The sequence below is a fragment of the Triticum aestivum genome, chromosome 2B (assembly GCF_018294505.1).
Source record: "Triticum aestivum cultivar Chinese Spring chromosome 2B, IWGSC CS RefSeq v2.1, whole genome shotgun sequence".
Lineage (NCBI taxonomy): Eukaryota > Viridiplantae > Streptophyta > Magnoliopsida > Poales > Poaceae > Triticum > Triticum aestivum.
Window position 1 is genome coordinate 141,856,324 of NC_057798.1, and position 9,643 is coordinate 141,865,966.

Genomic DNA, 9,643 nt, shown 5'->3' on the forward strand with positions numbered 1-9,643 from the left:
CGCCCCCCCCCCCCCCCCCGCTTCCGAGGTGGGACTAAAACTTGGGGAGCTGCCCCGCGCGGGCGAGGGGAGGGGCGTGGGCCGGGGGAGGGGCGAGGGGAGGGGGGCGTGGGCCGGGGGAGGAGCCCCGCGCGGGCGAGGGGAGGGGGCGTGGGCCGGGGGAGGAGCCCCGCGCGGGCGAGGAGAGGGCCAGCCCGTTTTTTCCTTTTTTTTCTGGTCCCTTTTTTCTTTTTCTTTTTCTTTTTCTTTTTCTTTTTCTTTTTCTTTACTTATTTCAATTTGTTGAACTTTTTATAAAACACGTGAACTAAATTTGAGGTTTGTGAACTTTTATTCATGAACTTTTTCAAAAAACTATTTTTATTTTTCTTGAACTATGTTGTATTTCCTGAACTTTTTCTAAATTTTCATGAACTTATTCAAATCCGTGAACTTTCCATAAATTAGTAACCTTTTTTAAAATTTCGTGTACTTTCAAATCCGTGAAAGTTTTTCTCAAATGAGTGAACTTTTTTTCTTGATAAAACTTCATTCAATTTAAAAGATTCACGATTTTGAACAGGAAAAAAAATAAGAAAAGAAAAAGAAAAAGAAAAAGAGAAAGAAAAAGAGAAAGAAAAAAAAAGGAACCAGAAAAAAGAGAGGAAAAAACGGGCTGGCCCTCCCCTCGCCCGCGCGGGGCTCCTCCCCCGGCCCACGCCCCCTCCCCTCGCCCCTCCCCCGGCCCACGCCCCCTCCCCTCGCCCGCGCGGGGCAGCTCCCCAAGTTTTAGTCCCACCTCGGAAGCGGGGGGGGGGGGGGGGGCCAGGAGCGGCTTAAATAGCTGCCTCCGCCCCCCCTTTCGAACTCCTCTGTCAATTATTCTAGTGCGCCCCGTTGGACCCCGCTGCTGGGCCCGCTAGTGGGCTCGATCAGCCGCCCGAGTCGCCTTTGGGCTTGATTTGGGTAGCTTCTGTAAGCTACTATGGGCCCAGCAGCGGTGGTCGGGCATTTTTTTTAAACTTCACTTTTTCAATTATTTTGGCAGAAAGTAGCGGCCGGAAACAACATCAAACAAAATCATCATCATGTCCAGGTAGTACAACATATATGCCCAGGTAGCAAACAGCAAACAAAATCATCATCATGCCCAGGTAGTATAACATATGCAATGTCATCTCCAAATTTATTACATAAATCTTTTATCAAAACATAAACAAATAACTTATCAAGTTTTCTTGCAGACACGTACGAATAAAAAACAACAAAGGTTCGTGCGACCACTTTTATTCTTCGTATAAACCAACCTGCATCTGTACCTGCGCCCAGTTCCTGAACAAAACATAAAGAATGGGTGAGCAAATATAGTTGCTAAAATCAAAGTAGCAACATAACAACAATAAGAAGATAATATCTTACTTCTCGTTCAAATGACATGTAGCCTTATTATGACCTGCTTGACTACACAAACTACACAAAGGACCACTTTTCTTCTCTGTAAAATCTTTTGGCCTACCATTCTTTGTAACGCGGGGCCCCCCTTTGACCGCCCCTTCTTAGGTGCACCCTTCGTCGAAACTTTCTGAGGATCACCAATACCAGGCTCAACTTGTTGCACTTCACTTGCCTCCTTCTTCAGCATAGCATACCTTCTACTTCCTATAAGTTCCTCCTCTGAAATCTTTTTTTGTGCTATTATGTTGTCCAGACACTTCATCAACTCATCGAACAAGAAGGGATCATTTGCTGCAACATGAGCAGCTTCTGCGGTTTTAATGGTTATTGCACTATACCGTTCTCTCTCCAATGGCCCTGACCAACCCCATCCAAACATATCACTCTTTCTCTGCACAGGCAACCCATCTCTTGCATGTTTGGACAACCGATGAAGGACACAACACTTTGGTATTTCAGTTAAATTCAGATGATGGAGAACAAACAGAATGTGTTTGCATGGCAGCCCTTTCCGAACCATCCTAAGACAACTGCATGTAATAGTTTCTTCTGAGTTACCTGGTTCATAAACAACATTGTACCTAAACTTGTGGTTATCCTTCCATGTCACCATGAATGTCTCACGCCCAATTCCCACGAGCGTCTCAAATATCTCCAGCTGACCCATCTTATGCAAATCATCTTGCAAGATGTAGAAATTAGCAGGTGTGAATACTTTGGCGGCATGCTCCTCAAGGACTTTATATTCAGTAACAGACGGTGGTTCCTTCTGGAATGCCTCGCAGTCATCGTACGCCTCGTTCTCACGCAGGCGAACTATACAGTTCTCATAATGCACCACCAAATCAACAATTGTCATACCGTAGTCCAGGTGAAGGTGAAGGCAGGAGTATAGGCTTTCACTCCTCTGGTTACTTCGCATACCAAGAAAAAAACCATCGGAAAGATATGAAGCTGCCCACAGTCTCCTCTTCCTGTACATCCTGTCAAGCCACTCTTCAGTTCTATCCGTCTTCCACTTATCATAGAAAGCTTTCCATCTCTGCTCAAAGTTCGCTTGAGAGGTGGCATAGTACAGGAGCGATCTGAACTCATCCAGTGACTTGTAATGCAGGTGCCTCTGCATATTTTTCTCGATATGCCACGAACAAAGACGATGGAAAACATCTGAAAGGACGGTCCGAATAGCCCGGATCATTGCAGCGTCACCGTCTGTGATTATTGACTTTGGCTTCACCTGACAGTTTGCCTTCATAAGTCTGCAGCAGCCACACATATGTCCCTTCCGTCTCGTCAGCAATGATGGCACAACCAAACACTGTGGTGCAACGGTGGTTGTTAACTCCTACAAAGGGGACGAACGGCATACCGTATCTGTTCATCTTATACGTGCTATCAAACACGACCACATCTCCGTAGTCCTGATAGTCCCTCCGCGACTGTGCATCGCACCAGAACATACTCTTCAGTCGCCCTTCCTTGTCACGCACATACTCAAAAAAAAACTCAGGGTCCTTCTCCTTCCTGCTCCTCATAATGCCAACTGCCGTCTCTGCATCACCCTTTGCAATGAGCTTCATTTTTTCTCTGCAACAAAGATTGTAAATGTCCCACCTGATAAGCCCGCACTTATCGTACGAACCGTATCTGCTGATGAAGTTGTCCATTATAATATGCTTTCTTATCCCGGCCGCTTCCATCGCCAATATCTCGGCCCTCTGCCCATCTCCAATCCGTCTGTGTGACCATAAAAAACAAACCTCGTCGGGCCGAGCCATCGCGTGGTTGTGATCATCCACGAATGATGCGACGAACCAAACACCATGTTCTCTGTCCAGCTTCACCACCATATGTGCACCGCAGTCACAACGAGTCTCCGGTCTAAGCCTGCGCTTGTGGCCCTCCATGGTTATGGACTTGCTCTGCCTTCTCCCTGCCCTGGAGCAAAGAAACCGCTCGTACCGGATCATTCTCGAAGCACCTCGTTTCACCTTCTGTTTCCTGATGCTAAACCCGTGTTCTCTGGCGTGATTGTTGTAGAATATGTATGCATCCCCCTGCGACCGAAAGGTCATAGCCATGACCTTCCAATGTGTCTCAAGCATCTTCTGCTGCCTTTGAGCCACCTCAATATCGATCTCTCCCTCATCGTGATCAACACTCGGACCATCTGACTCCTCCTACAACATTCATTTGAAAATATATATGTCAATTATTATCATTTAAATCATACTATTGATCGATGTACAACATCTATCAACTAACCTGGCTCAAGTTATCTGCAAATGATTCCCGCCAACTATGTTGCACATTGTCAACGTCCACATCTTCCTGGAAATTTGTACACAAAGATATACAGTTAGCCATGCCATACTTTGCAAATTCAAAAATAAAAACAAAATATACGCCACTTACGTTTTCGCTATTTGCGCCATGTTCATTATTATCAAAATCCTCCGGAGGTAAGATATCATATGACGAGACGGAATCGTTGTCACTGCTGTCATCATCTTCATTCAAATTATCGTTATCGGTCTTAGTCACCTTATCAGTACCATTCTCGTCCCTCCCGAATGCGGATTCTTCGTCCATGTCAACACGCCTAACTCACAGAACTGCAAAACATCGTGTGTTAGGTTTAGTACAATGCATCATTCCCAAAGCAACGCTAGTTCTGTAAATCATGCCCTAGTCCGTAGAGGAGGCGCTGCGGCGGGAGGTTTTGATGAACCCTAAACCCTAAATCCGTACATGCATGAACTAGCCCTCACTTCTATCCAGCGGCGAGTCTACTAGACAGGCTTAAACAAGCTCAAGCCTACCCTCTAGAAAAACAATTTTTTTACTACTGCTATTACTACTTTCATCCCAGCTTATTAGTACATCTATTATCCAATAGAAAACACACAACACCACGCATGCGCAGTTACGGGCACCACAAACGAATGCCCAGCCTGCATCAACTGTGTAATTACTCGTTCATGTACTGTAAACGAATTTAGTGCCCAACGCAACTTATTTGCAAAAAAGGAAGAATAAAAAAATGAGTTCGCATGCATGTATTCCTCACGCTAAACCTGAATCTATCCCGCTAGGTTTAGATGACAAACCTTGGCCTGCGGTGTAGACGTCGACGGCGTTCGACGACTGTGCTGCGGAGGCGGCGTCAGACGTCGGGCCCTTCACGTCCCCGGCGTAGGACGACGGCGGTTAGATGCGGCGACGGACGACGTTGCGACGGCGAGGGCGGTGTCGGACGGGGTTCGGGCGGCGAGGGCGGCGTCAGACGTCGGGCCCTTCACGTCCGCGTCGTCGGACGACGGTGAGATGCGGCGACGGGCGACGTTGGGACGGTGAGATGCGGCGACGGGTGAAGTTGGGACGGTGAGATGCGGCGACGGGCGACGTTCAGACGCCGAGGGCGGCGGCGGGCGACGTTCAGACGCCGAGGGCGGCGACGGGCGACGTTGGGACGGCGAGGCTGGCCTCGCACGGGGTTCGGACGGTGGCGATCCACTGCAGCGGCGATCGCCAACTTTGGAACTACCGTGATTGGCGGGCGGGCGACTAGATGGGCGGGCGAGAAGATGGGGGCGGGCCCAGATCATGGGTAGTTTTTTTTTCATGCGCGCGGTATACGTATGCCCGACAGAGCTGTACAATACGAGGTGGGCATACGTTTCTTCCGTATGCCCATTCTGCCCTCCTACGTTTTGTTGGGGGGGGGGGTCCTACCGAAGCAAGCCCCAAGAAATAAAAGTTAAAAGAAATGCCAACCGTCCCCACTTTGCCTAGTTGGATGTGATGTACAAGTCTTGGATTAGACTTAATTTGCCTAGTTGCATGGCATTTTACATGGTCAGACAAAGCAACTTCCATCCCCACTTTGTCTTCATTGTGTGGTTTCTAGCATCGATTAGCAACTCGTTTTGTCTGCAAACAAGCTTCTCCTCAAACATGAGTTGGAAAGAATGTCACATGTTGTAAAATAGAAGAAAATTTTCTTGGCTAGATATGTAGCGTAGATGCAATGGCAGTCAATGGTATTAGAACCCACCAGGATATATATTTGTTCCCCCAAAAAATGGATATATATTTGTTCCACAGGAAGCAATTCCGTTGACCAAGCATTGAAATATACTCCATCTTCCATTCCATGTTCTGTATTCTTGGCACCGTTCAACACGTTCAACTCATATGTGCACTCACATAGTTGCATGCGATTATCTTCCACGTGAAGCTAGCGATGATGGCTATATATATATGCGTACCCTTGCCAGCAATATGCATCAAAACCATTTCCCCATATACCATTATTGATTGCTGAGAAAGATCTTGTCCATCGCCAACTCCGCTAGCTAACCTGTTAAGGAGATTCAATGCCGACTCTGCAGAAAGCCGCGGCATCCATCGATGACACGGTGGAGGGCGCCATGAGCGCCACCCTGCTGAGCCTTCTTGGCGTCACGGCCAAGTCGGAGAAGGGCGCGGCGGGGACGAACGACAAGGTGGAGTGGCTCCGGTCGCAGCTGATCGGCAAGGACGTCGAGTTCGACACGCCGTTCGGGCGCCGTGCGCTGACTTACGCCGACCAAACGGCGTCCGGCCGGAGCCTGAGCTACATCGAGGACTATCTCGTGAAACAGGTCCTCCCGTTCTACGGGAACACGCACACCGATGACAGCCACGTCGGGAGCAAGACGACACGGCTGGTGCACAAGGCTGCGAGCTACATCAAGCGCTGCATGGGCGCCGGCGCCGGCGACGCGCTGATCTTCTGCGGCGCCGGCACGACGGCGGCCATCAAGCGCCTGCAGGAGATCATCGGCGTGGCGTTGCCGTCCGTGGAGATGCGTAACCGGCTCTCGGCGCAGCTGCGTGCCGAGGAGCGGTGGGTCGTCTTCGTCGGGCCGTACGAGCACCACTCCAACCTTCTGTCGTGGCGCCAGAGCCTGGCGGAGGTGGTTGAGGTCGGCGTCGACGTGTCGCCGCGCTCCGCCGCGCGCTCGGATCACCAGAGTACGCGGACCGGCCGATGCTGGGGTCTTTCTCGGCATGCAGCAATGTCACCGGCGTCATGACGGACACGCGCGAGATCGCCCGTGTTCTTCACCAGCATGGCGCGTTCGCATGCTTCGACTTCGCCGCCAGGTGCTGTGACTTATACTTTCTTAGCTCTCTTTTTCGTGGCATGTGACTAAGCTAACCACCATACTTAGTGTAATTAAGCTCCTTCAAAGTGCATGCGTCCCTTCAAAGAAAAATCAGTAACCTACTGATTTGTATACCTGGAAAAAGATGCAAGATCAATTGTGACTCTTTTCTTGTGACTCCCTGATCGATCTTGCTTGCATGTATTTAGTGGAAATTAACTGGTAAAAAGCCTAGTGTATAGTCATGTTCGTGCACCGTGACAACGAAATATTTTGACTGTACACACTTCGGAACCATTGAACCATTCTATATTCCTATTGTCTTACATTGAATTTCTCACTCGCCGATTCATGTGTAAATCAACAAACATGGTCAAGAAATTTAAACTAATATCCTTTGTGCAGTGGACCCTATGTCAAAATCGATATGAAGTCTGGTGCAGCCGATGGGTACGACGCAGTTTTCTTGAGCCCTCACAAATTTGTCGGGGGACCGGGCACACCGGGCATCCTTCTGATGAACAAATCATTGTATAAGCTCAATTCTCAGCCTCCCTCGACATGCGGAGGCGGCACAGTGGCATATGTCAATGGCTTCAATGAGGAGGTGAGCAAACAAATTAAGCATCACTGTCAAGTATGTGTGTTGTATGCCATATAAATAAATGAATAATGGTGTGACATGCAGGATACACTGTACTACGACGATATCGAGGAGCGTGAGGATGCTGGCACACCGCCGATACTGCAAAAGATTCATGCATCGCTTGCGTTCTGGGTGAAAGAGTATGTTGGTTATGACACGATGGACCTTCATGAGCGACTGTTCTCAGAGATGGCAATGAAAAGGCTTCTCCATAATCCAAATGTTATGGTGCTAGGCAACACAAATGCCCATCGTATACCATTCTTCTCATTCCTAATTTACCCATCAGTTACCGTGAAGGAGAAGCCATTTGATGCTTTTGGGGAGCCTAGCTGTGATAAACAGTTGGAGACGATGAAGCACAAGCAACTACCCCTCCATGGTCGTTTTGTGACTAGGCTTTTGAATGATCTTTTCGGCATCCAGGCGAGGGGAGGTTGTGCTTGCGCAGGTCCCTATGGTCACACGTTGCTCAATGTCGACAAGGAACTCTCACTTCGCATTCGGTCTGCTGTCCTTGAGGTATCACAAACTTTAGAACGAATGTCAACTTGCTTCTTTTAGTACATGGTACTAATGTTACTATTTGCCATCACAAATTTTCAGGGCTATAGTGGACTGAAGCCAGGATGGACCAGGTTGAGCTTTAGTTATTACCTCTCTAAGGAGGAGTTTAAATTTATCCTGTCTGCCATCGAGTTCATAGCAACATACGGACACCGCTTCCTCTCTTTGTACAAATTCGACTGGATCACTGGCAATTGGACCTTTCGAAAACAGGCAGTCAAGTACCACATTATGAGGGAGGAATTGTCTCTTCACATAGAACCATTGAAGCAAAAAATTGACCAGCCAAAGCGTGCAGATATGATGGATAAGCCTGCGGTCAATCATAAGAAGTTCCAGAGCTACTTAGAGAGTGCCAATAAAATTGCACTCTCCATTCCGGACATTAGTAATCAGATTGTCAGCTTTCCGAAAGGAGTAGACCCGGACTTGGTTCTTTTTTATATATAGTTAATTTGAGTGTCTCTCTAATTACCATTGGTAGTGTATTGTTGATATACGAGAAGAGCATTAGCTCTGAGTTTCAGTGATAAGCTACATTTCACCGCAATCAAAAATAAATGTGTAAGTATAATGGATGCCAATTTATGAAAATGCTATTTTCTATATCAGAACAATTTTGTGTGTTTGCTCTATTTATTTCTCATGGTAAAATTCCAAAGGTATGTCTATATCTTATCTTTTATAAGTGAAGTAAAAGACTATGTCTTGGTGTATTTGTTACAGTGACTTGAGATTTTCTTTCTTACTATTTTGTCAGGCAACATAATTTTATGGCGACTAACTACATATGCATTGTACAAAGTAAATAATGTTATCAGTCTACTCTTTGTTGTGCTAACTGATTTAAATTATTTTTCGTATATAGCTGTGATAGACTAAGCATTCCCGGTTAAATTGAGCAGTGGCCAAGGGTACACACTCACATATATTTATCTCTCAGTCCTCATATTGCCAAAATCCACAAACCCTGCAAACCATGTCCCCTCGGGAGGGCCGCGGTTCGGATTTTCACAAAGTTTTGTTTTTTTTATGAATATGGGGAAACACATCTCAATCTACACCTTGTTCCGCGAGAGACCTATCCTCGTTTCGAAATAAAGACCTAGTGGAAGAGGAGATAGCTACTATTTATACCGGAACAAGAGGATATCTTGATTCGTTAGAAATTGAACAAGTAAAGAAATAGTCCAATCACCCTAGAGTCATCGAAGTCACCTCAAAATGGATAGTAGCAATTACATAAAAGTGCCTTTTGTTATTTTCAAATTTGAGCTATTACATAAGAATACTCTTGATCATTACTCTATGACAGTAGGGTTCGAGAACTTTTTAGAGAAAAGGAGCTTTCAGCATAGTATAAAAATAACCCAACCATTGCGACAACATAAAAGGAATATTTCAAGGTTTGACAATGGTATATTATACAAGAAGTTCCCTTTGTTAATTAAAAGTCGGGCTAGGTTCGAGCTCTTCTCGGGCTCGGCCGGCGCCTTTTCTCTAAAAAAGGTTCATTTAGAGGAGTTGTTGTACACAGAAGAGATGGTGTGGCGTCAGATATCCCGTATTGATTGGCTCAGAGAGGGAGATCGTAACACTCCACTCTTTCACAAGTGAGCCATGTGGAGAGCTAGAAGAATGAAATTAAAGGGCTAACGGATAACTCAGGGGTGGTACAAACAATGGAAGGAACACATGTTTCCGCGCCCGTATGATAGGACTTTACAACTTTTTGTTGAATTGTAGGAGTCGCAAAGGTGGGAGTGTGCGCGCGCGTGTTAGTTAAAAAGGCAGTCGCATGGTAAAGTATGATGGAGAACGTAGTAATTTTAAAAAAATTCCT

At 46.7% G+C, this 9,643-nt stretch overlaps 1 pseudogene; it reads left to right on the forward strand.

Annotated features, from left to right (window-relative positions):
* Positions 1-5,813: 5,813 nt before the first annotated feature.
* LOC123039112 (uncharacterized) lies at positions 5,814-8,250 on the forward strand (annotated as a pseudogene).
* The last annotated feature ends 1,393 nt before the right edge of the window (positions 8,251-9,643 follow it).